The sequence below is a fragment of the Mandrillus leucophaeus genome, unplaced genomic scaffold (assembly GCF_000951045.1).
Source record: "Mandrillus leucophaeus isolate KB7577 unplaced genomic scaffold, Mleu.le_1.0 Scaffold18, whole genome shotgun sequence".
Taxonomy (NCBI): Eukaryota; Metazoa; Chordata; class Mammalia; order Primates; family Cercopithecidae; genus Mandrillus; species Mandrillus leucophaeus.
The window spans coordinates 2,221,821-2,249,227 of record NW_012101809.1 but is presented as its reverse complement, the minus strand read 5'-3'; the positions used below and the strand labels follow the sequence as shown (position 1 = coordinate 2,249,227).

The window sequence follows — 27,407 nt, the reverse complement described above, 5'->3', positions numbered from 1 at the left end:
GGATTACAGGCATGTGCCACTACACCTGGCTAATTTTTGTACTTTTAGTAGAGATGGGGTTTCATCATGTTGGCCAGTCTGGTCTTGAACTCCTGACCTCAGGTGATCCTCCTGCCTCGGCCTCCCAAAGTTCTGGGAATACAGGCGTGAGCCACTACGCCAGCCCAGTACTGCATTTTAACAAGCTCTCTAGGAAAAAAGTGGCATAGCTCTCCAAGGTCACTCAGGTACTAAGTGGAAGTTAGGATTTCAACCCAAGTCTCCCTGACCTGGAGCCTGTGTGCCCTCCTGCCCTTGCCCCAGGGCCCATTGCCTCCTCCATACCCTGCTGGCACCTGATGGCTCAGCACCCCCAGAGCCAAGACTGCTGCTCTGAGCCTTTCAGGATAGGGCAAGGGCTGTGCTGGAAAAGGACATTCCCTTTGGAAACTTAATCTAGGGAAGTACTTGCTGAGCTGAGCCCTGCTGAGGGGGAGGCCAGGGAGCAGGCCTGGGGACTTGACTGAGACCCAGATCAGCCAAGCGATGGGCTCCCAGGATGCCACCTCGAGCCCCCGGCAGACTTCACTGAGGCCTCGAGGGCTACGGAGAGTGGCAGGTGACAGGCCTGGGTCTCCACAGTACCTCCCAGCCAGGGACTCAGGATGGGGAGAGGAGGTGGGGTCTGGTGCTCCCAGGGAGAAAAGGGGCCTGTAGACAAGAACTGCAGCCCTCCCGCAACATCCGCCTCTGGGAGAGGGACTGAGTGGGGGCAAGGAGAGTATCATTTCCAGCTTCTGGGGTGAAAGGAGGCTCTGGAAGCCCCTGCCCCTGCCGTGACCCCTCCTGGGTAAGTTTCCCCAAGGGCGCAAGGGCCCCTCAGACCCATCCTCAGCTCTTTCATTCAGGGCCTGGGTCCCTGGCAGGGCTGGGACCTTAGGAGACATAAATTGCTAAGACGCAGCCATAACCCCAGCTGCTGAGGATGTATGTGTATTTGTTATGAGTGTCTCCAAGCGGCTGGCCACAGTGGTGCCACGGCATTTTGACCCAGGTGGCCTAGGCTGGTCAGGCAGGACTTGCTGGGTCTTGCGTGCCTCAGGCCTGGACCTCGTCCTCACACCTCCCATCCTAGTGTGGAATCTGGAGGACAGGCCAGGGCCAAGGCCAGGATGGAACCTATCTTTCCCCAGAGGACACTCTTTGAAACAGGGTACTCTGGCCAAGAGTGAGCTTGCCAGGAATCGGGGATTCCTGAGGTCAGTACTCAGTGGAGGGAGAGACAGCCATGGTGAGACTTGCAGAAGCCAGAGGGGGACTGAGATTGGACCCCTCTCTCCACAATTTCCAGGCCAGGCCAACCCAGGGGACAAGGCAGTCCTCCCTGAAAGCCCACCCACTCCCTCCTTGGTACATGGCAGAGCCTCTCCAGTCCCCATCACCTTCAGGATCATGTCTGCACACCTTAACCTAGACGTGCTACCTTCAAAGTCCCACAGCTCTGTTATGATCAGGATGGGCCTGCGTGGGACACCCCGTTTCTCTCTTGGCTGCAGTAGCACTGCACTGGGCATCAGATGGCATAGGGTTATGCCTTGTTGCTTGGCTTCTGACTGAAGGATTTTGGACAAGTCACCTGCCTACTCTGAGCTTCAATTTGGGAACCCTAGGAGATATTACTGGTCAAGAAGAGAAGATGTATTTGTATTTGCTATGAGTGTATTTATGATCATATATAGTATGTGACGTGTACATATATACGTGGAAGCATAAATACATGTGTAAGGGTGTGTGTGTGTGTGTGTGTGTGTGTGTTTACGGCAGCAGCTAATTGATCCCTCCCTCCCAGTTGCAGTGGGGGGAGGGGCCGAGAAGGCAGTCACTCATTAGGAGGCAACTAATGGGCCCAAATGGCCTTGTCAGCAAAGGCTGAGCTCAGATGAGCTTCCTCCCGAAGGGGGGAAGCAAAGAGATGTGCAATAGAAAAAGGAGGGGAGAAGAGAGCAAAGAAGGCGAGCAGAGGCCTCAGAAAGAAAGAGGCTTTCCCAGGAGAAACTACAAGGATTGCAGTGTCCTCACTTTGTCCCCGTTACTAAATATTCCTCCTGCCAAGAGAAAAAGTTCCTGCTTTTTCTGACCCAAGGAAGTAGAGGGCAGAAAACTGGAGAGGAAAGAAAGGCAGACACATGTGTATTCCCATGCCCACAGGCTCAGGTGTGCTAGCTTCATGCACACAGCCACACTGAGACGCAAGCACATGGGCTGTGTCGATGTGCACTCCCAACACTTGTCATGCCCATGTTCACCCAGAGACACCCCACACACACCAGCCTGAGCACACAGAAGTGTGGGCATGTGCCCGGCACGGGAAGGTGTATACGCATTCAACCGGGGGTGCTGGCTCTGTGTTGGTGCAAGGGAGACAAAAATGAGGAGGACACAGTCCCTGTCCCCCAGCTGACATTTTATTTTATTTTATTTTATTTTATTTTATTTTATTTTATTTATTTTTGAGATGGAGTTTTGTTCTTATTGCCCAGGCTGGCGCGCAATGGCATGATCTCGGCTCACTGCAACTTCCACTTCCTGGATTCAAGTGATTCTCCTGCCTCAGCCTCTCGAATAGCTGGGACTACAGGCGTGCGCCACCACGCCCATCTAATTTTTTTGTATTTTTAGTAGAGACAGAGTTTCACCATATTAGCCAGGCTGGTCTCGAACTCCTGGCCTCAGGTGATCTGCCCGCCTCAGCCTCCCAAAGTGCTGGGATTACAGGCATGAGCCACCACACCTGGCCCTCCAGCTGACATTGTAGTTGGGAGGAGGTTGCTTGCTAAGGAAACAGATCATTTATATGATGTGACACAGGGTGTACTGGAAAGATGTTTTGTACACCAGGGGCACGTGGAGATGGCCCCCCAGGATCCCTGGGGGCCACCTGCCATTCTCTTTGTAGGGAGACATTTTCATATCTCCAGTCAGCCAAGTCCTGCGAGGGGTCCTCTCCCATCACTCCCACTCTGCCGCACCCTTCCTTCACCTCACCTCACCCGATGCCCACTGTTGCTTTGCATCCTCTTGCTTCTAAATTATGAAAACACTAATGATGTGCTTTGTTATTAGTAAATCAGACTCATAGTCCAGATACCCACGGTGACAGGGAGGCCCTCCAAACTTCACGAAAGGGTTATTTCTATCTCACACTATTCACAACGTAGATTCCAGAGGAAATTAAGAGTTGACTCTAAAAATGTTAAGATAAAATGTGAGTTAAAATTAAATAAGTTCAGGCTAAAGATGGCGATTTAAAATAAGACAGTAACTACAAAAGCCATAAAGGAAAATATTGACAAAATATTTACATCTAAATTTGAAACTGCTGTATCATAGAAGATGGTAAAGGACATTGAAAGACAAACAGCTAAAATACAACAAGTAAACTGGGCATTGTGGCATGCCTGTAGTCCCAGCTACTCAGGAGGGTGATGTGGGAGGATTGCTTGAGCCCAGGAGGTCAAGGCTGCAGTGAACCATGATCATGCCACTGTACTCTGGCCTGGGCAAGAGGAGGAGACACCATCTCTAAAGAAAAAAAAAAAAGTAAATTAAAATAAAATTGTGTGTGTGTGTGTGTGTGTGTGTGTGTGTGTGTGTGTGTGTTTGGCCTGTCACCCAGGTTGGAGGTCAGTGGCAAGATCATAGCTCACTGCAGTCTTGAACTCCTGGGCTCAAGCAATCCTCCCACCTCAGTCTCCAGAGTAGCTGGGACTACAGGCACACATTCCAACGTGCCTGGCTAAATTTTTTATTTTATATTTTGTAAAGATAGGAGTCTTGCCTGTTGCCCAGGCTGGTCTCAAACTCCTGGCCTCAAGCAATCCTCCTGCCTCAGCCTCCCAAAGTGCTAGGATTACAAGCATGAGTCACTGCACTCAGCCAAAATACAACACATATTAATAACTAGAATTAAGAATTTCCAACACATTAATAAGAAAAATATTTTTGAAACCCCAGTTTTTTAAATAGGCAACGGGGCATGGTGGCTCACCCCTGTAATCCCAGCACTTTGGGAGTCTGAGGCAGGTGAATCACCTGAGGTCAGGAGTTCAAGACCAGCCTGGCCAGCATGGTAAAACCCTGTCTCTACTAAAAATACAAAAATTAGCCGGGCATGGTGGTGGACACCTTTAACCCAAGCTACTTGGGAGGCTGAGGCAGGAGAAGCTCTTGAACTTGGGAGGCGGAGGTTGCAGTGAGCCTAGATCACCTACTGCATTCCAGCATGCATGTCAGAGTGAGACTTTGTCTCCAAGGATAAAAATAAAAATAAAATGGGCAAAGTAAATGAACAGGCAATTTACAGAAATAAAAATACAAAATATCCAATGAACTTAGGAAAATATGCTCAACATGAGAGAAATGCAATCATAATTTGAGAACTACAAATTAAAATAAACATAAGATTTGTTTTAGCTTCATTCATTAGATTAGCAAAAATTCAACCTATTGACAGTACCCAGCATGGGAGAGAGTGTACGTAAGTTGGTCTTCTCATCCTGTCTTGGAAGTGCCCTGAATTGGTTCAGTCTTCTTGATAGGTATTTTGGCAGTTTCTGTTAAAATTAACAGTACCCAGCTTCATTTGACCAACTCTATTTCTAGATATCCATTATCCTAACAAAATAGCCATGTCCACCCACAAAACCACATACCAGAGAGTTCACTAAGCAATATTCAGAACAATGAAAAATTAGAAGCAACCTAACAATTCACTGGTGGGAATGGGTGAATAAACAGTGGCACCCCATCTATTGAATACTTCATATGAAGCAATTAAAAATAATGAGGTAGACATATATAGAGAGGTTTTTTTGTTTGTTTTGTTTTGTTTTGTTTTGTTTTTTTTGAGATGGAGTCTAGCTCTGTTGTCCAGGCTGGAGTGCAGTGGCACGATCTTGGCTCACTGCAACCTCTACCTCCCAGGTTCAAGTGATTCTCCTACCTCAGCCTTCCGAGTAGCTAGGATTACAGGCACCCGCCACCATGCCCAGCTAATTTTTGTATTTTTAGTAGAGACAGCATTTCACTGTGTTGGCCAGGCTGGTCTCAAACTCTGGACATCGTGATCCATCTGCCTAGGCCTCCCAAAGTGCTGGGATGACAAGTGTAAGCCACCACTCACTGGAAAAGCAAATTGCAGAAAAACAAAAATACTCAGGTATAAATGTAAAAGCCCAACAAAAAAATCGTATGTTTCTTTTTGTATAATATATACATGTAGGCAAATTCATAGGAAATGATCTAGAAGGATATACAGTGAATTGACCAGAGCAGTGACCTCTGCAGATGATTCTGGAATTAGAAGGAGTATTTCATCTGTATTTCTTACAACAAGAATGCATTTTTAGTTTACTTTTGAAATTTAAAATAAATTTAAATAAATGTGGTTCATTTGAATAAATGAATTAACAGAAGTTTCAGCAGTGAGACTTGCCATACACAAACACGAGGCACTAAGATTTTTATTCATTGCATGAAGAAAGAGGCCCCTTGTCAGCAGCAATTCTGCTTTAGCAAATGTCACAAGGACCTGCCTTCCATTCCACCCCTGGAATGTTAAAATTGGGGGCTGTCTAGACTGTTAGAGGGCTAGAGACCTTCAGTTTACACAGGTAAGGAAAGATGGCCAGGGCCCAAGTCATAGCTTCAGAAAGATCACAAAAGGCCCATGGAAGGCGGAGAGTGGCAAGGTGACTGTATTCTTGTTTGACTTGCAATTTGTCATCTTAGGGACAAGTCCAGGTCCAGGGGCTGGCTCCTGGCTGTACTCACAGCACCTGGATTCGGTCCTAGTAATTCATGATAAATATTGAGTGACTGCTGGCACTAATAGTCACTTACATCAGGCAGCTCTTTGCAGTTGATACAATCCTGCCTTGCACATTTCCTCATTTGTTCCTCATAACCTCTGAGAGGTAGCTTCTGCTGCCATCCCCATGTCACAGATGAGGAAACTGAAGTTCAGAGAGGTCAGACTTGGCCACGTTCACTCAGATAACAAGAGACAGAGCAAGACTCAACTGCTGTCCTTTTGACCTCCGATACCTGACTCCACTGTGGCAAAATCCCCCTGGAGTTACCATCTGCTCAGCTTTCTGGGTATGAGCCTTAGCCTTGGCCTGACATTTGCTCTGGGAAGAATCCAGTGAGGCTGATCCTAGGCAGAGGACTTAACTGAGCCTTGGTTGGTGATAAGGACTATGAGAGGCAGTGCGGTTCAGTGGTGAAGATGCACCAGGCTCCAGTCCCAATTCCTAACCGAGTGACCTTGGGCAAGTTATTTAACATCTTTGCCTATTTCTTCATCTGTAAAATAAGAATAGGAGAACCTGGCCAGGCATGGTGGCTCACGCCTATAATCTCAGCACTTTGGGAGGTTGGGGCAGGTGGATCATTTGAGGTCAGGAGTTTGAGATCATCCTGGCCAACATAGCGAAACCCCATCTCTACTAAAAATGCAAAAATTAGCCAGGCGGTAGTGGTGCATGCCTGTAATCCCAGCTTCTCAGGAGGCTGAGCAGGAGAATGGCTTGAGCCTGGGAGGCGGAGGTTGTGGGTGAGCTGAGATCGCGCCACTGCACTCCAGCTTGGGCAACAGAGTGAGACTCTGTCAAAAAAAAAAAAAAAGAAAAAAAGAATAATAGGAGAATCTATCTCTTGGAGATGTGGTGAACATACATACACTGAGATTATACATATAAAGTCCTCAGTTTGGTACCCAACATACAATTAGCTCTCACCAGATACTGAAGATGATGGCAATTGATTACAGAATGGCCCTCCCAGCCTATCTTAGTCTTACTGCACACTTGCACTATAGAAAGAGCTATACCAGAGAGAGATGTGACAGAGCAGCCTGGGAACTGCAAAGCAGTTACTGGGTTAGGAGATGCTGAGCCAACATTTAGCTGCCAAAAGGGAGAAATGAGGTCCCCAAACAGGAGAATAGGCAAGTGTCCTGGGAGTGGGTAGACAGAGCTCAATGTGGGGAGGGGACTGTGGTCAAGGGCAGGATAGGGCTAGTGTGCCAAGCAGAGATGTCAGGAGAAATGGCCTGGGGGAGGTCTTTGGGGACACTTAGGGTTTACAAGGAGAGTCACCAGATGGGATCCATGAGCAAGGGTGTCATTTGGATGCAGATTTCTCTTCATCTGGGCTTCCTTCTCTGGAAGGGAGCCAGAGAGGAAATAAATGGAGAGCCAAGGTATTCAGAACACCGAATCCCCTAAGCAGCCTCTTAGCCTTGGCAACTGCTGACAGGGAGCCTCCAGAGTCACTCAAAGTCAAGGAGAGGGGCTCTTCAAGGCACCAGTTCCATAACGTATTCCAGGCAGCTTCCTGTAGCCTCTCTCCCACCCTGGTCCCACAAGAAGCTAAGCCAAACAATGATCAGATCACAGAGTCAGTAGATGTGGAAGGAAGCTTCAGAGCCAACCAAGATGGATATCCCTCTTCACCAGTTGCCAAGTCAGTAGCCAGCTCAGGGGTCACTCTGGAGCCTCCCTCATCCTCCCCCTCAGCCTCCACCCAACTGATCACTGAGTCTTCCACAAGACTACTAACTTCTCTCCTCCTGCTCCCACCTCATTAGCCCAGGCCACCACCTTTCACCTGAAATGTGGCAACAGCCTCCTGGCTGATGTCTGATCCTCTGATGCATGATCCATCATCTCCCACATGGCCACAAGAATATATCTTTCTAAAATATGTATCTGAACAAGATTTCCCTCTGTTTAAAACCCTCCAGTGGCTCCTCATTGCCATGGGATCATGAGCTCCTTGTCACAGTTTATAGGGTCCCTGCTTTCTTCACTGGTCTCATCTCATCATTCACTATCTCTTAATTTATGCTCCGATTGGCCAGAACTTCTATAGCTCCTCAGGCTCTCACCCCAGAACTATTGAACCAAAATCTGCATTTTAACAAGATCCCCTGATGATTTGGATGTGTATTAAAGTTTGAGAAACACAGCTCTAGGCTAGTAGCTTCAAAATTCCCTAATAATTAGAATCATCTGTGGTATTTATTAAAAATGCAAATTACAGGGCCCCATCTTAGACTCACCAAATGAGAATTTCCAGAGGAGGGAGCCTGGGAAGCTGTGTATTTAACAAGTGTCCCAAATGATTCTTCTCAGCAAGGATGCTTGGGAAACATTAGCAGTGGTTCTTAAGCTTGGCTGCACATTAGAATCACCTGGGAGAGTTTTAAACCTATATTTATTTTATTTTGTCATTTTATTTTCTTTTTTAGAGACTGTCTGGAGTGCAGTGGCATGATTATAGCTCACTGTAACGTCAAACTCTTGGGCTCAAGTAATCTACTGCCTCAACCTTCCAGGTAGCTAGGACTGCTGGTGTGCACCACCACGCCCAACTATTTTTTTTTTCTTTTTCTCTTTTTTTTAGGTAGAGAGGCAGTCTCGCCATGTTGCCCAGGCTGGTCTCGAACTCCTGGTCTCAAGGAGTCCTCCTGCCTTGTCCTCCCAAAGTGTTGGGATTACAGGCATGACCCACCATGCCCTGCCATACCAACCCGGAGATTCTGGTCTGGGGGCAGCCTCAGCATCAGGATCTTTCAAATCTTTCCCAGGTGATTCCTGTCTGATGTGCAGCCATGGTTGAGAACCACTGTGCTAAGTAGATGATTTCCAAATGGACTAGGTGCCCCAGAATCATTAGAGAAGCTCAGGGGAGGCTGAGAATGGAAGTGAAACATGACTGAAGACCCTGGGATCTTAGTGGGGAACAGCCTTCAGAAAGTCAGAAGGGGAACCTGGCGTGAGAGCCTCCTACCCGGGGGGCCTTCACTTCCCCAGAGGGAGGAGGCAGCAGAAGCCACAGCATGCTGGGCTGGAGTGAGATGGAGGAGAATCTCTTCAGATCCAGAGGAGAATAATGAGTGCCGATGAGCTGGTGCAGGTGGGGCGGGGCAGCCTTGAGTCAAACATGTGAAGCTGGAGTAGATAGGTGTGGCACCACACCTGCTCACTCTCCCCATCCCTAACCAGTCCTCCTGAGCCTGGACCTCTGGCCGTGTAGCCTGCGACTCTGGGACACCACCCACCCCAGCTTGGCCCTTGGCTGGGGCCTGAGCATGTTGTGCGGGTGCCACTGGGGAAGAGAGGCAGAGGATGGAGATTGCTTATTGACCTTCCCAGGGACTTACATTTGACAGATGACAAAGTGCTCCACCCACACCTGCACCTGGTCCTCATGATTACCCTGTGAGGCAGTTTCCTCCCCATTTGCAGGTAGAGACATGTAGACTCAAAGAAGTCACGTGCTCAAAGCCACAGAGCTGGTCAATAGCAGAGCAGACATTGGCCGCTGGAGTTCTGGGATTTTCCCTTAAGAGACAGCAACTGCCTTTCCCACCAGTGTTTGTGCCCTCACACAATCATACACTTGTAAGCAGTCACACCCCATGTCACACTAGTGCATTGCTCTGTCATACTCATTCTTTCAAAGACTCATGTTCACAGTCTTACACCCAGCCCAGCCCCCACCTCACGGGCACACACCCACACACAGCCACAGATGAGCACACTCCCAATCTCCAGCATGCACACTCACAAAGACACAAATGTGTCCATATTCACCCTAATGAGCCCCTGGTGGCCCTCCCTCCTTCCAGAGCTCACATGCCCTGCTCCTTCCTCACTGTGTGTGTACATGTGCATGGTGGGGATGGGAAGCAGATGTCTGGTTCCAACAGTCCACCTCCCATCCCTCCACCTGCCACATTGTGGCTCCAGCCCCAGGGCAAAGGCTGCCTGTGTTTGGGCAGCAGTCAGGGTTGAATGAGTAAGAGGAACCAGAACAGAGATCAGAATAGAAACCCCACCCTCATCCAGACCCTCCTCGAGAGCTCAGAGAACCAGAGCCCCACCAACTCACAGCCTGCAGCAGAGCCAGAGCTGAGCTCTAAGAAAGTTTGCCCTCCGCTGTGTGGACAGGAAGCTGACAGATGTCCAGGTTCATTTGGGACTGAGACTGGGTCTCCAGCAGGACTCTTGGGGAGCGGCCCAAAGGTCTCTTCAACCCTGAGTATCAGAACTAAAGACAGAGAGCCCCCTACAGAAGCCACGACCCTGAGCTTTCAAGGGGCTGATGGAGCCAACACCAAGTAAACCCTCCTCTCTATAGCACATCCGAAGCCTAGAGCAAAAACCTTGGACTCAGAAGTCAGAACTAATTGGGTTTGAATCCAGTTCTGCCACTTGCTAGTGGTGCAGCTTTGGAAAATTTACTTAACCTCTCAGCTCCCTCATCTATAAAGTGGGGCTGTTATATCTGTCTGCCTTGTAGGACAGAGAGAAAGATCAAATTGCAAAAGCATCCGGCATATCACATGGAAAGTGTTCAATAAATGGGAGCTGTTTTGTTTTCCTTGCTATTAATTATTATTAATCTATATAATATATAATGATAATATATATCATGATATATAATGATAATATTATATATAATATAATATATGTAATGATATATAATGATTTTTTATATATAATGATAATTTTATATATATATATATAATTAGAGACAAGATCTCATTCTGATGTCCAGGCTGGAGTGCCATGGCATGATCATAGCTCACTGCAGCTTCAACCACCTGGGCTCACGTGATCCTCCCCCCTCAGCCTCATGAAGTGCTGGGATTACAGGCATGAGTTACCGCCCCTGGCCCTATTGTCATTATTTTTATTTTATTTTATTTTTTGAGATGGAGTCTTGCTCTGTCACCCAGGCTGGAATGCAGTGGCACCATCTCAGCTTACTGCAACCTCCGCCTCTCAGGTTCAAGTGATTCTCCTGCTTCAGCCTCCCGAGTAGCTGGGATTACAGGTGCCTGCCACCACACCTGGCTAATTTTTGTATTTTTAGTACAGATGGGGCTTCACCATGTTGGCCAGGCTGGTCTTGAACTCCTGGACTCAAGTGATCCACCCGCTTCGGCCTCCCAAAGTGCTGGGGTTGTAGGTCTGAGCCATCATGCCTGGCCCTGTTATCATTATTATTAAAGATGTTCCCAGATGTGATCATTGCAGAGATCAGCCAATGGGCAGATGAGCTGAGGTGGCCATTTGGGAAAAGCAGAAGGCAAGGGTGGAGGCAAAAGCAGGTACTGGGTGAGAATTCAGAGAGGGCACAGCGAATGAGAGGGCTCCTTCCCACTAAGGAGAAGCGCAGCTGGAGGGGCTGCTGAGCATGGCCTCTGCTGTGTCTCCTGGTTCCTGCCGCAGAGGCCAGTGGGAGCTGGGGCCCCTTTCTAGTTGTGGATGCCTGGCATTCCATCCTCTGAAGCTCCAGACAGAAATCAGGGCCCACTCATTAGCAGGCACCGTGTCCTGCTTCCCATTGCTCCCTAAGACACTTTATTGTCTTCTCCAGGGACTCCAGGGAGCCTGGAAGGTTTGAATTTTTCTCCCTTGTGGGCAATGAGACTGGGAAACGTTTTCTGCTAATTGACCTAGAGAGGGGAGACCAAAGCACAACGTGTACAAAGATCACACTCCAAGTCACAGGGACAATCCAACAGTGCTGGGTCCAGGATCCCCGACTTCTACTACTGTCCTCAGACACTGACCACAAGGTCTGAGAGGGGATTTAAAAAGATCTCAATAGGCCTGCCTGGGTTGAGGAGTCAAGATCTTTGTCCTCTGGAGGTGAGGCCAGACTTAGCCAGCAACTGGGGAGAAGCAAGGCTTTTACAAGGCACACCCCCACTTTAAAAGAAAAAAAAAAGGCTTCTGTTAGATGAGACTGCAGGGAAGCTGGGAGATGGAGGGAGAGGTACTGAGACCAAGACACTGTCCCCTCTGTGGCCTGGGCCTACCTGAGGAGGCCAGTTATCCACGAGCCCCTGCTCCCCAGGGCCCTATCACTAGGAGCAGCTCTCATCACCTCCAAGCCCAAGCAGGCCCCCCTTTATCAGGCCCCCTGGCACCAGCCTGTCTGAGCCTCCACCACCTCTGACGCCCAGGACGTTTGTTTTGGTATCTGTGGTGGCTGTGGTCAGAGCATAATTGAAGTTGAAACACCCACTTGGACCCCCTGAAGGATAAACAAGCGGGGCTGGGGCAGCCTTGGAACAGATGTGAAGACAGACATGAAGACAGCAGGTCCAGGAAGCTAGGCAAGCTGGCTGGGAAGGGCCAGAGGGCTGGCGGGAAGGGAAGGGGACCAGGCAGGACAGTGAGGAGGCCAATGGTGTGCCCACTTCCAGGGCGGTGATGGCAGGGAAGTCAATACTCAGAGGCCAACTAGAAAAACCCCACCACTCACCCATCCTGGTCTGGGGCTGTCCTCAGGAAGCTTCAGGTCTAATGAGGGGCATGAGCCTGGCTCTAAGGAAGTGTCTTGTACAGAGGTTCTCAGGCGCCTTTTAGGAAGCTTGGTAACAATTCAGTTATCTGGACCCCTTCCCCACAGTTTCCAGCTCAGTAGGTCTGAAGTAGGCATAAAACTTGCACTTGGGGAAGCACTGATCTTCACTGATGGGAATGTCTTGACCTTGCCTTCAGGAGATAGGGCCCTGCCTGGGTTTGGGAGTTCCCATCAGAACCCAGAGGACCTGAGGACCTGTGGTGGCTGTGGTCAGAGCATAATTGAAGTTGAAACACCCACTTGGACCCCCTGAAGGATAAACAAGCGGGGTTGGGGCAGCCTTGGAACAGATGTGTTCCAAGGGGACACATTCTGGGGCACTCCAGAATCCCAGCAGGTATCTCCAGGGAGCTTAGGGCAGGGATTTACAGTAAGGACTGTAAAACGCAAGAACTGCCAAGGAGACACAGAGTTCCAGATGTTTTCCTAGGACTCCCATCTAGGCAGCTGGGGCAAAAGAAGGCCTTCAGAGCCTTGTTCTGCCAGCTTTGCCCTCTAGGCTCAAGGTATTTAAAGGACTGGAGACCCACATCTTTGCTGGAAGCAGCTCACTGGTTGGGTGACAAGGCAGTACTCTGCATCCTCTATACCATCCCAGTGCAGGCTCTGCCCTGCCTCAGTAGGTGATGTAAGTTGTGTGGGTAGTAGGTGTAGGGGGGTGAGGGGCTTGGAGATGTTGGGCTGGAGGGGCCCTCTGGTAAGCCTAGTGTTGCAGCCACAAGTCTCCTGAATCTTAGGACCCATTTGTGTCTCTGAGCAGCTCTCCACTCTACATACAGGAGTAGGAGGAGAGAGTGGGTCTGTGCGGGGACGGGTGTTCTTGATGGACTGGGTCTAAGCAACTCACAGTGCTGCATGTGTGCAGTGAGCCAGATCCTGAGGGCTGGGCTTGCTGGCCCCCAGCTGACCACAGTACACAGTAGCTCCTGTCTTGGCTGCCTCTGAGAGTGCCCCAGCCAAGAGAGAGGGGTCGGGATGCGATGGATCGGAGCCTGGGAAGGACAGCCTGAAAGGCAGGCTGCAGGGGGAGTTGGGCCAGGGCCAGGGAAGTCCATCTGGCTGCACCCACACCCTCTGGGGTCCCACTTGCCCACATACACCTGGACCCCAATTTCCTCTCCTGAGACCGTCCCATTTGAGGATGTCACCATGCATGGTTCGATGTGTGAAATGGGTCCTGTACTTTGCTCCCCCTGAGGCTAAGAGCGCTCCTTGTCAGCAAGACCCCCTCTCCACCCACTCCCCATCACCCTCCCCTGGCGGATTCCCAAGGCATTTCCTTACCCAAATGCAGCCTCCCGCCTCCCTGAGCTACTGTCCTGGGTATCAGGGCTGCCATCTGGTGGCTATTGCCATAACTACTGCCACCACCTTTTCCTGAGGCTGAGGCCATCTCGGAGGTGTGGCCAGAGAGCAGCACAGACCCCAGGGTAGGACAGGGAGCTGGGAGAGGCAGGTCTTCTGCCCCATGGACACGCCCACATCCTGCTTCCAGTGATGGGGAGCTCCCAAGAGTTGGCCTTGATTGGCAGGAGAGTCTCTCAGGTGGTGAGCAGGAACTTCCAGGTAAAGGCTGGAAGGTTTTACTCTCCCGAGCCTTAGGAAGCCCTGGGGTCACCCAGCAGCCTCCCCCTGCCCCATTCTGCCCTGTCTCTCCTGTCCAGAGCTGGAGAGGCGAGTCCGCAGCCCTGTTTCCTGAAGCTGAAGAGCTCCTATATATGCTCCTGGGGGGACAGATATTCTTGCATGAGAGTCCCCACTCCCTATCATCCCCTCAATCCCATGCCTGTGGCTCCATGCCTTGACCCACCAGTGAACACAGCTAGGTGGACCTAGAGGTCTGAGGATCCACCTTGGAGATGGGAGGATGGAAGCCCTCATTACAGGATTCCTTCGCAGCCCAGCCATAGTGAATAATTTATGTACAAGGCGGAGAAGACAATAAATCAGCGGCAGTGATTAACACGAGCTATTCTACATGTGGAAAAGATCTATGGCAGGAGGCTGCCAGGTTGCTGGTGATTAATGCCGCTGTTTGCACTAGCTTCTGGGCCTTTATATTCAATTATGGGCCTGGAGTGTGTGGGGGGTCCTGGGATGGCATGGGGGACACTGGGAGCCCAGGAAGGGAAGGCTTGATGCCTAGGACCAAGACTGAGGTGATGACAGGTGGCAGCCTGGCCCGTGGGCACCTTTACTGATGAGCAGGTGAAGTTAGTGGGATGGAGCAGTGGCTGTTTCTGTAATGGGAGTCACTTTATCCCTGGGGTCACTTCTAAATACTAGTCAAGGAGGTGCCTTGGGAAGTGGGCACAGGTGGAAGGAGGCATCCTTGGGAAAACCTGACTCTTCCAGAGTCAAGGGTTGGGTTTCTGAATCCCCTGCCTGCCCTGTGCTGCCATGGCCACGCTGCTAGGAGTGCAGGAACATCAGCCAGCCAGCCTGGGGTGGGGTGGGGGTGAGGTCAGTGCTGGAAAAATTCCCCCATCGGTAACAGAGCCAGGGAGCCGGAGCCTGTCTCCACACTCTAGGGAGGGATGGCGGCAGGAGGGCGGGCTGGGGAAGAAGGTTCCAGGGTCTCTCCTCCCAGCTGACCCAGGAAGCCTGGGGAGGCCTCCTGCCTGGATTCCCACACTTGGGCCCCTTGTCCTCAGCCAGCTCCAGCTGGCCCCCATCAGTGCAGGGGCTCCAAAGACTAGTGGCGGCTTTGGGGTTAAGCGATTTCCCCCTGCCCAGCCCCCCCAACCCTGGCTCCTGTCAGCTCCTTTCTTCTCTTTCTCCTCCTCCTTCTCTTTGGTGACCTCTGTGCAGTATGGCTCTGCCTCCCCACAGAACCCCAGAGCTGTCATGAGGCACAGGGTTGGTGTGGGGGAGGTGGGCTGACAGCTGGGCTCAGGGACCCTCTAGGCCAGGCTGGACTGAGGGGTATGGAGGAACTGCCCCCGCCTCCCTGCATCCTGACTGGGAGTCGGCTCTGTCATTCTACCCACAGAACAGTGCTTTGGAATTCCAGTTCACGGTGGGAGGAGATGCTGAAGGCAAGGTAGAAGGGAAGCTCATTGCCCTGGCCAGGGTGGGAGAGGGCACAGGAGGGGACTGGCAGGGGCAGACCAGAGTTCCTGGCTGAAGAGGGAAGTCTCTGGTTCATCTCCCCCACTCCCCTTGCACACCCCAAGACTTCTCAGGGAGCATTTCTAAGTCCAATGATGTGTGTCTCTGTGTGTGAGCCTGTGTATGAGAGTCCATATGTGTCTCTGGCGAGTGTCTGGCCCGTGGCTGTGTGTCTGCGTGTCTGAGCATTGCTGGGTCTCGTGAGTGCCTGTGTGGGTGGGTGGGTGAACACACAGGCCTGAAGCTGACCCCCTCCCCGGGGCCCAGCTCATAGCCCTGTCTAGCCAGCCTTCCCCCCCAGCAGTCTTCCTCAGCCCCTAATCCCCTGTTTGCCTGGCTCATCCCTAGACTCTCTGGGACTCCATTAATGAAGCTCGGCCACCCCAAGACAAGCCCTGAATTAACTCCACTGCTGACCCTGACATGGACACCTGTAATTAGGCCAGCAGCAGCTGAGGCAGAGAAGCCCCTGGGGCTCCATGGGGTGAAGGCAAGGCTGGGCTGGGACAGGGAGCCTAATGCCCAGGAATGCTCTAAAAGCTGGGCCTGGCTCCAGGGCCCACCACCCGGCTCACCTCTAATACCGCCCAAAGCCTCCCAGACAGGGCTCCAGGGGGATTACCTGTGGAGGGGCCCTGGAGGTGGGCAGGGCAGCTCAGCAGGCCTACCGTGCCAGCTCTGGGCTGGGGTGGCCTTCAGAAGGAGAATGCTGCACCCTTGGCCTTAGAACCCAGTAGCCTGGCCACAAGGTCCTCAGCAGCCCAGAACCTGTGCCCACAATGGCAGCTACCCAGGGAAAAGCCAAGTGCAGGCTGACTGGCCCATCTCCCTCCCTGTGGCCAGAGGGCCGGCCCCTCCCCTCCCCCAACTTGTTTTGTTTGCACAGCATGTCCCAGTAGCTCCATCGCATTAACCCCTGACCCTGACTGAAACCTTCCCTCCTTTCTGACAACCGAGTTTACCCGGTGGCTTTCTCAGGCTTAGAGGGGAGGGCTGGGTCCTGTCCCTCCTGTCCCACCCCTCCCAGGGGAAGCTGCCCTCTCTGTCCTGCGTGCTCTCCTTGGGACTCCCCCATCCCCAGAGCTGCCTAGGAGTGTGTCTGAGTGCAACTGAAGTGGCTGAGCTGAGTGCCTGGGAGGCAGCCCCTCTGCCGGTTTGACACTGGGGGTAGACAGTGCAATCATCTTCATGTGCAGTCTGGCAATATCTATCAAAAATGTTCAATGAACATGTCATTTGACCCAACAATACCAATATAGTCAAGGAATTTGTCTATATATGTCCTGCACTTGTGCTCAGATAAATATATCAAGGGTATTTTTGCAGTACTGTAAGAGCTAAGGACTAGAAACTGTCTAGGTTTCCATCTAGGACACAAGCAACATGATTAAAACTTAGCCATATGATGGAATATCATGCAGCTATTCAAGAAAACAATGTGGGCTGAGCACAGTGGCTCATACCTGTAATCCCAGCACTTTGGGAGCCCGAGGCAGAAGGCTTGCTTGAGCCGGGGAGTTTGACACCATCCTGGGCTACATAGGGAGACCCCCATCTCTACAAAAAATGTAAAAGTTAGCTGGGTTTCGTGGTACATGCTCCCATCTACTCAGGAGGCTAAGGTGGGAGGATTGCCTGAGCCCTGGAGTTTGAGACTACTGTAAGCCATAAACATGCCACTGCATACCACCCTAGGTGACGGAGTGATACCCTGTCTCAAAAAAAAAAAAAAAAGAAAAAGAAAAGAAAAGAAAAAAGAAAAAAAAAGAAAACTATGTGTTTCTGCATGTACACATATATTATATAAATATATCCCAAAACTCTGGAAAAAATAACAACCACATCAATGACAGAGGGATGAGAGGGTCACTCTGTACTTCTGTATATACAAGAAGGCTTCATCAAGCATTCTTGTATGATTACAAAATAAAATAAACAAGAGCTCATAAAAAGAATAACAGCATGACAGCACTCACCTAGCTGCCTCCTACTACATAGCTGTGGAACCCTCCTAACCATGCTGTTTTTATCCTCATGTTACAGAAGGGGAAACTGAGGCTGAGAGAGGTTATGCAACTTCCCCAATCATTCAGCACACACAAGCCAAGCCATGCCCTAAAACTCAGAGATTGTCCGTGCCAACTCTCCTTGAAGATGACATTTCTTCCATGTTCTGAGCCGCTTCAAGGGTGTGGGCACTGGGGCTGAAGTTAATGATTTTGCCCCTGGACTTCTATGAACAGCACAGAGTAAACCCTTTCCCTTCCTGTCCACCTCACCACCTCCAATCCCCAGAGGAGCTGCTCGGGAGCCCAGCCAGGGTTGGGTGGCTCCAGAAGTCAGTGCAGCTCCTGGCCTTGGCATGGCTGCCAGCTTCCCCATCACTACTCCTGCCAGTGAGAGCCCAGTACACATTCCCCGCCAACATCCCCCTCCTCACCACGGAGCACCCCCTTAATTACACTTAATGGCAAAGACCATAAGAGCTTTATTAACTTTATTATGGACCCAATTAGCAGTTAATGCCCCATGACTACTGTCCCCCTCCCAGTATCCCATTAAACAAAATGAAGCAGCCTTCCCTGCTTCACTGCTGGGTGGGGGCTGAGGGGACAGGGAAATCCATCTTCCTGGGCCTGATTCTGCCCCCTCAGGCCCACTGGATACCAGCTCAGGCCCCAGAGCTTCCCAGGGACCAGGGCTGGGTGCTCAGAAGACAAAGATTAATCGGCAAGTATTTTGGTGCCAGCCATTGAGCCCACTCACCCACACACACATCCGCACACATGCAGGCATGCGCACACGCAGACACACACACTCACATATACACAAAGCCTGGCTGATATCCAAATAGCCCCTGTCTCAAATCAAGGATATGGAGACACACATCCCTCGAACGCAACCCTATCCAGTGCACCAGCGTTCTCCAGCCTTGTCCAAGCAATCTTCAGAGCTGGGGTGCTCATGTTGAGGGCCTCTGTCTGGGCTTGTCACAGTGAGGGATCAGAGAGCTGGGAGGCGAGAAGACTGAGGGTAAGAAGACTGACGGCGAGGAAGGAGAGCCTCTCCCCTGAAGCCCACACCCTCACCATACCCCAGGCACTTCCTCGCTCTGGCTGATTGTTTCAAATATTTATTCAGCACCACAATGTGCCAGACACAGAGCTAGGCCCCCTCTGCCATCTCAGTTGGGCATCACAACAACCCAAGGAAGTAGGTGTGATTTATTCTAATTTACGGACACAGAAACTGAGGCATGGAAGGATGAACAGGTTTAGAAACAGGTGTTCTATGTGATTTACCTGAAAAGATCTCTCCTCTTTTTCCTCAGCAACCCCCTTGCCCCATCCTAAGGCAGAGGAGGCAGAGATCACAGAGAGCATTCTTTCCATTACCTACAGACGGAGAATTAAGGCACAGAGAAGGCGCGAGGGACAATCGTGGTAATCATGACAAGACAGCCCTCGGGATCTTAATCCACATTCACCTTGATGGGTTGAGAGTACTAGAAACCAAAGAACACTCCAATCTCTAATGCTGCAAGAGGCCCCTGATGCAGGATCTTGCAGGAATGAGTAGGCTCCATGGAACAGGATGGGGCGGGAGAAGAGAAAAGCCACGATATGTTAACTCTCCCAGCAACCCCACTGATCAAAACTTTAAGACTTGAGGATTCTGGTTCCTTGTACTAGGGGTCTCCATCTATCCTCACTCAAGCACAAGAACCACCTCAAGATGGGACAGGAGGGGCATACACCAAACCTCCAGGGACTTAGGCCCCTCCACTGGCTTTGGTCCCAGATAAGGAAGAAACACCATGACTGACAGGGCAGAATTAGTGGCTGCCCTGAGCAAGAGGGAGGGAGCCCAGGAAAGGAGACCCTTGAACCTTTGCTTGGAAACAGGCTCCTTGTTCCTGCTTCCCCTCCCCAGGGCTGCGTCATCCTGGAAGCAACCACTTGAAATGGGTCCTAGGGAGCCTGGGAGAGAGGCTGGCCTAGCTCCAGCCTCCAGCTCCTGGCGCCTCAGACAGACCCATGTCCCCAGTCCCCCTCCAGCCTAGCCCCAGCTAGGGTCAGGAGGTGACAGGGAGAACTTTTCCTCTAGGCCCTTCTAAGTCAGGATCCACTCCCACTCCAACACACACCCAGCATGGCACCCCTCCAATTGCTCCATCCCTGGGGAAGGCGGGGGGCATGGGCAAGTCAGCACTCTGTCCTTTCCCAAGAGGCCATGGGGCCTGGGGAGGTGGCAGAGCCTACTCCCAGGGGTTACTTGAGGGCAGAGCACTGGGGAGCCTCCCCGAGTGGGGCCCCCACTCTTCCCTTTGCCCTGGATAAGTGTTCTCTGACACCAGGTCCCCCGCCCCACCCTCTAAACAAACAGGAGCATCGCCCTCCCCACCCTTCTCAAACCCAGAGGGATCTGGCGCCCAGGTCACCTCAGTTGGAGAAATCCCGAATCTGCCTATAGAGAACACTGAGGAACCTTGGTGGAGGCAGGGTTCAGAGGGGACAGTGAGATTTGGGGGCCTTGGGGGAAAGTTAGCCCATGCTGAGCTGAGGCTCTGGCTAGGGGCCCAGTATTGGCTTTGCTGTTTCCTGGCTGTGAGAGCTTGAGCGAGTCTCCCAACCTCTTTGAACCTCAGGTTTTCATCTATAAAATGGGGCTGAACATAGAACTTGCTTCATAGGGCTCTTTGCGAACATTAAAGTAGTAATGTATAGAAAACCTTTAGCCAGTCTCTGGCACGAGTCACTGTTACAGCGTTGCTGTCTGTAGCGATGGAGTGGTCCCTGATTGGTAATAATGACAATGATAATAGGAAACATTGTGAGGGCATCACAGGGGCCATAGCCCCTTCCATGAACCCTGTGCCTGGTTCTCACTGAGCAAGGAAGAAAGAACTCACAGTTCCTCACATCAGCCCTCCAAGGCCCCCACTACCAGCAGCTCACCCTGGCATAACAATTTCAGAGGACTGACGAGGCCCTGGCTCACTCCCAGCAGACCCTAAAGGTGCCCCAGCACATCTTCTTACCTATTTACCTCTCTCTCCCTCTCTTGTCCTCTCCCTTCCTTTCCCTGGAGCAAGGAGGGAGAAAGAGATATCAGAATTTGAAGGATGTGAAAATTAGCCAGAGCTGAGAGAGGTGTCAACTTCCAGGTGGCACCCCCATCGCCACACCTTCTCTACTCAAAGGGTGGTGTGTCCACAAGTCTCTGCAGGGAGACCCCCACCCCTCTAGGTGTGTTCTGATGCTGTCAGGCGGGAGGAGAGAGAGGAGGAGAGAAGGCTGCCCAGGAAGAACAGCAGCCCCAGTCCAGGAGCCTGTGCCCACGATGGGACCCCCACCCAAGCCACACAGAGCTCAGGTCTGTGGCTGAGGCAAAATAGTCCAGAGGAGGGAACCCATCTCACCTTCCTGATCCCAGCTTCCCTGGCCACAGCTGAACGTGTTGGGGCCAAGCTGGCTGACTTAGGGACAATTATTTTCCTGAGAGGTGAGAGGGATCTAGGACACTGCTGTTTATCCCAAAGTACCTTTCCACCCCCACTTCTACCCTGTCTGAAGGTCTTTTTGGAATTCCTGCCTCAATTTCCCCACCTCTCAGAGCGCCACGAGCTGGTCCTTGCTCTACCTTCTGGGAGTGGTCAGACGGAGCAGTGGGTAGGAGCTCCAGGAGGGGAAACCCTGCCGCAGGGGCCCGTCCCTTCGTCCCCTCATCCTGTCTCTGTCATCGTTAACAGCCGCAATTATTATTACTTGGAGAGACAGACCAGAGGTGGTCAGGGACGTGGTTGGGGTGAATGAAATGAAAAAGTCTTGGGTACGTGCCGTCTCGCCAGGTTAATACTCCTGCCTGTCGGCCTGACAGCTGCAAGATTGATTACCCAGGCCTCCTGCTCTTTATAACTCGATCAGTTGAATTAATCTCTGGCTGTCGGCCCATCTGATGCCTGAATCACAAATTTAATTTGGAGGTGCACAGCTCCTCCCCCATTCCGTCTCCCCCTTCCTCCCAGCTTCCCCCTTTCCCCCCCAGCTTATCCCATCTTCCTCCTTCCTTTTCCTCTCTCGTTTCCTCATCTCTCCTGCTCCACAGTTTCCTGTTCCTCTCTCTCTTCCTCTTCTCTGCAGCCTTTCAAGGTCCTCAAGGGGACAGTGGGTGGAGGGGAAGGAGGGAGAGGGGGAGTGGGTTGCCCTGAGTCAGCAGCCCCCTACCCAGACCAGGAGAGGGGTCATGTGCCCCTACCCACTGGACGAGGTGCCCACCCCAGCATGCTCCACCCCAAACAGAGAAAGAGGCTTGGCTGACACTAAGTAAGACATATTAATGTACTAAAGACTTAATGAAGTTGCCGGGGGGTGAGGGGTGGAAAGTGCTTGCTTTATTAGTTTATGGCCGATTAATGGGGACGCCATTACTATGATGGAGATGGATTGCTGCTGTCAGCAGCCTGGGCCGGGGCGGCCGCCGCTCCTTTCCTCGGGTGGTGGGTGCCCCAAACAGAGTCAGAGAGAACTTCATTAGAAGCATCTACAGGATCCCACCTGGGGAGGGCCCGAGGCCAAGTTGGAAGGCTGGTGGCAGGGACTCAGCTCAGCTCTAGGCTTTGGAGGGGAATTCCAAGGGGTCAGGGGCTGGGAGCTGATGTCAGTTGGGATGGGGCAGCGGGGCTGTGCAGTGGCCTGGCTCTGGACCTGAACGTGCCAGGGGCTCCATAGTCACCGGGGAAAGGGAGGGAGGAAGACAACCACAGAATAACCAGTGCCCATTTGACCTGCCTGAGATGAAGGGAGTGGAGAACAAGGGAAGTGGGCCCCATTCTTCCGCCCTTCCTTTTTGGGGGCAGTGCACAAAGACCTAGGCCCACCAGCCCAGAGGAATGGGCAACTCACCAAGCAGCACGGCTGCCTCTAACACTAGCATCCCCAGCCCCAGGGCCAGGGACTTCCCACACTCTCTAAGTAGATAGAGGTGAAAACCACATTGCCTCAGCTACCTCCAACCCCTGCCCCCAGGCAGCCAATGGGAAGCAAGAACAAGGTGAGGAGTGGAATTCAGGGAGAGCAGACCTGGCAGATACCACCCAGCTCTGGGCTTTCTCCTTCAGCACTGGAGGTCCTGACACTGGGCAAGCTAACCCAGACACACCGCATCCCTTCATGCCTCCCTCCAGGACCCTGTTATCTATGAAGAGGGAGAGTAAGGGCTGGACCAAACACAGCTCTGTTTCAAGGGGCCTCTTTCTATTTGGAAGTATCTAGATTCCTCCAGACCTCAGGGTCTTCTATCAGCTCCTGTCTCTCAGGCATATATAACCTTTTGGCATGGCCATTTTGATGCAAAAACATTAAACTTTCCAGATTTTAAAAAGCAAGTTATGTGGCCAGGCATGGTGGCTCACACCTGTAATCCCACCACGTTGGGAGGCCGAGGCGGGAGGATCACTTGAGGTCAGGAGTTTGAGACCAGCCTGGCTAACATGGTGAAACCCTATCTCTACCAAAAAAAAGAAAAAATTAGCTGTGTGTGGTGGGTGGGTGCCTGTAATCCTAGCTACTCGGGAGGCTGAGGCATGAGAATTGCTTGAATTAGGGAGGTGGAAGTTTCAGTGAGCCAAGATTGCACAACTGCACTCCAGCCTGGGCAATAAAGTGAAACTCTGTCTCAAAAAACAAAGAAATCAAGCGATGCTCAAAATAGACAGTGCCAGTCCCTCCCTAGCCTCTACTCTGTCCTGAGCCCCTCCCAACCCAAACCCCATTTTGAGAGGCATCAGGGATGAAGATGGATTCCAGATGGGCTCAGAACCACAGCCTGTTGACCAAAGTACATGGTACCACAAATACATTTTGATGCAAGTCAGGCAAAACAATAGTGGCAAAATGATAGAGCCAAAATTCTCCTTCTTTGCCCTCTTTGCCTGTTCCTCACCGTGTGTGTAATTCTCGCTGGGTGTGTGCGCCCCACTTACAATGAGTTACTGTACATCCAAGCACCAGTCCGTGAGTCGTGGCTAGCACATGGTGTCATGTGTCTGTGTGCCCTACAAGGGCCTGTGTCCGTGCATGCTTGGGTGTCCGTCTGCATCACAGTGCGGGCACTCCCTGCTGGGCACCAAGGTCACCACTCTGTGCCTGCTCAGGCCAAGGACCAACCATCAGCTCAGGGGTCACCACCTAGGCACACTCCCCAAGGTAGGAGCTACCTGCTCATACTAACTGGGAAATAAATACCCTGTTTCTGAGAGTAATTTAATTATTGGCTCCTGTGGACTAGTGGGTAATTAAATTCTGTAGCTCCCAAAGTAATTAATTGCTATGCAAATACTAATGCCCTCTGCTTTGGAGAGAAGGATCCCAGCCTGGGTTTGCCCTGCAATTAGAAGCTAATAATTACCCTGTCAGTTCCCAGCTTTTGCCGGGTAATTACCTGCTGAAGCCCCACTGGTCACTGAGGGCTATTCCCATCAACTGCCGCTATAGCTCTGGTTTTGGTGGCCCCAAAAAGCCAGAGCAGGGGACCCCCAAGAGTGCTGGTTAATCCTGAGGTTCTCCCCATCCCACTCCATGTCCACAAGCCCCAGGAGTCCCATAGAGACACACTTATTTCTGATCACGGGAAACCCAGGATGAGATCTCCTTAGCCTCCCTTTGCTAAGGAGTAGGTGCCCCAGCTTCTCAATGGGTAGAATCCTGTCAGATAGATTCACCCAGGCTGGAGTGCAGTGGCTAGATCTTGGCTCACTGCAACCTCCACCTCCCAGGTTCAAGCGATTCTCCTGCCTCAGTCTTCTGAGTAGCTGAGAGTACAGGTGTGCGCCACCACACCTGGTTAATTTCTGTATTTTTAGTAGAGACGAGGTTTTGCCATGTTGATCAGGCTGGTCTAAAACTCCTGGCCTCATGTGATCTGCCCTCCTCAACCTTTCAAAGTGCTGGGATTACAGGCATGAGGCACCATGCCCAGCCTTCTGTTAATTGTCATAACAATTATGTTTCTCCTGTGGCACTTGTGTGTATGTGTGTGTGTCAACTAGGCTAGGCTAAGCTCTGAGAAGAACAGAAGGGAGGCAGCAGGCATTTTGCAGCTTCCACACACCTTCTCCAGGTACTCAGTAAACACTAATCTAGGTCCTGCTGTAAAGGGGCTTTGAGGATGTACTCTAAATGAGGGACGTTATCCTCCATGGGCCTGACCTAGTCAGATGAGCCTGTAAAGAGTCAGGGCTCTCCCTGATGAAGGATGCTCCAAAAAGCAGCTGGATGTAGAATTGTTCTCCCTTTACTAGGTTCTCCTATCCCGACTACCTGTGGACAGCAGCTTTGCTAGTGCCCAGGGGGTTCCAGCTTGTTCCTGATCTTTCCTTCCTGACTGCTTGCCCTACAGATATCAGACTTACTTAGCCAACCCACACAATTGCATTAACCAGTTCCTTGAAATAAAATTTGGTATGTATTTTATAAAATTTTTTTTTTTTTTTTTGAGAGACAGGGTCTTGCTCTGTCACCCAGGCTGGAGTGCAGTGGTGCAATCACAGCTCACTGCAGCCTCAAACTCTCAGGCTCAAACAATCTTGAGTAGATGAGAGGTGCACACCACTGCAGCAAGCTAATTTTTAATTTTTTTTTTTTTTAGAGATGGGGTCTTGCTATGTTGTCCAGGATAGTCTCAAACTCCTGGCTTCAAGCAATCCTCCCTCCTCTGCCTCACAAAACACTGGGAATACAGGCATGAGCTAACATGCTTGGCTCCCCTAATTTTTGTTTAATGAGCCAGACGTGGTGACACCTGTCTGAAGTCCTAACTACCTGGGAGGCTGAGATGGGAGGATCACTTGAGCCCAGAAGTTCAAGGCTGCTGCAGTGAACTATGATTACACCACTGCACTCCTGCCTGGGTGACAGAGCAAGACTCTGTCTAAAAAACAAAGCAGGACAGGCGTGGTGGCTCACGCCTGTAGTTCCAGCATTTTGGGAGGCTAAGGCAGGCAGATAGCTTGAGTTCAAGAGTTCGAGACCAGCCTGGCCAACATAGTGAAACCATGTCTCTACTAAAAATACAAAAGTTAGCCAGGTGTGGTGATGCATGCCTGTAGTCCCAGCTACTTGCAAGGCTGAGGCAGGAGAATCATGTGAACCCAGGAGGCGGGGGTTGCAATGAGCTGAGATCTCGCCACTGCATTCCAGCCTGGATGACAGAGGGAGACTCCATCTCAATAAAAAAAAAAAAAAAAAACAAAGAAAGTGGCTCACCAAAGATTCCCTAGCTAGTAAGTGGGAAAACAAGGTTTCTAGCCAGGCTCCCAGTTACATTATAACTGCCCATTCAGTGGCAGGACCTGGCTCCAGGTCCCAAATTCAAGGTAGGTTACACCTGTGCCCAAATGAAAAGGTGCTTGTGGATCTCCCCAACCCTCTCATAACTCAAGCATCACTGTGGCTCAACTGAGTTTTTGTTTCTGACCTGGATCTTCTCCCCTCTATCAGGCTCCTGGCCCTTTGCTCTGTGCTCTTGTTGCTGTCTCTGATTCCTTCCTAAGGAGATGGGCCTGAGGGTGGCAGAGCCTGTGCGCCTTCTAGGCACTGGTCGCTCCCCTTGAGAAACAGCCAGACCCCACCCTCCACGCCGGAAGTCTTCCAACTGAATCCCTGTGGAATATTGTTCTGATGTAGTCTCAGAGCTGAGGGACTCCCTAGGAAGCTGGATGCTGGGCAGGCTGTGGGTGGAGGAGGAGGGCTCATGGAGACTGACTGAAGGACACTGAGCCAAGAATGGGTTCCAGGAGTCTGGGAAAGAAGAATTCTAGGGAGCACAGGGGCTCAATGAGGGTGAAAATCCTCCCCGGCCCCTCACTTGGTACCTCCCAGTTATCTTTCTGGTCTCAGCTGCAGGAAGCTCTCCCTCACCCACATCTGAGGGTAGGCCACAGGCTCCATGTCTCTTCTCTCCCATCCTCTGTCTTGGCCCAGGTGAGCAAAAGGGCAGAAGACCTAGGCAGAGGAAATAGGCTTCACAGGTGATCAGCTCTCCTCAGTCCAGAGGACATGTCTAGGACTGAAGCCTAGAAATGGGGTGGCAGGAAGCACTATAGGCTTGGAGGCCAAAGTCTAGCCCTGTGAGTGCCTTGCCTTTGGTTCAGACACACTCTAGGATTAGTGAACCACTCAAGGCAAGACTTCCACACCACTGCCAGGGAGGACAAGAGACAAATGGGAGGCAGAGGATAGCTGTGGGAAAGCCAGAGGTGATCAACAAACAAGCTTCCTAAGCTTCATATGGGGATGTGGGCAGAAACAGAGAAATACTCAAGTCTCTCCATACCAGATGGTTAAGGTCACTTGATATTAATGAGGGTCTCATCTATTTGGGAAAATCCAATCTGGAAGAGATCCCTTACCTCCACCGCCCAGCTTCATCTGACCTAGGCTCCCATGGCACAAAAAAAGTAATGGTGTCCCATGGTCTTGAGTCTGTGCCCTGCCTTCTATTCCCAGCTTCTGCTCCAATTTAACTGTAGGAACTGGTGGGAGGTCATACTCCCACCTGTGCTTTCGTGAGGAGGTAATTTCTTGCTAGAGATTTTAGGACAAAAATGTCTAATTGGCCAGGCATGGTGGCTCACACCTGTAATCCCAGCACTTTGGGAGGCCGAGGTGGGTGGATCGCTTAAGGTCAGGAGTTCTAGACCAGCCTGGCCAACATGGTGAAACCCCATCTCTACTAAAAATACAAAAACTCACCAGGCATGGTGGCGGGTGCCTGTAATCCCAGCTACTCAGGAGGCTGAGGCAGAAGAATCGCTTGAACCTGGGAGGCAGAGGTTGCAGTGAGCAGAGATTGCACCACTGCACTCC

At 51.3% G+C, this 27,407-nt stretch overlaps 1 long non-coding RNA gene across 2 annotated transcripts in view; it reads left to right on the top strand.

Annotated features, from left to right (window-relative positions):
• LOC105537764 overlaps positions 1 to 20,277 on the top strand; it is a 44,202-nt gene extending 23,925 nt beyond the window's left edge. For both annotated transcript variants that reach the window (XR_001005772.1, XR_001005773.1), the window contains exon 3: positions 18,872 to 20,277. This is a non-coding gene — a long non-coding RNA (uncharacterized LOC105537764). The remainder of the gene's footprint in view (positions 1 to 18,871) is intronic.
• The last annotated feature ends 7,130 nt before the right edge of the window (positions 20,278 to 27,407 follow it).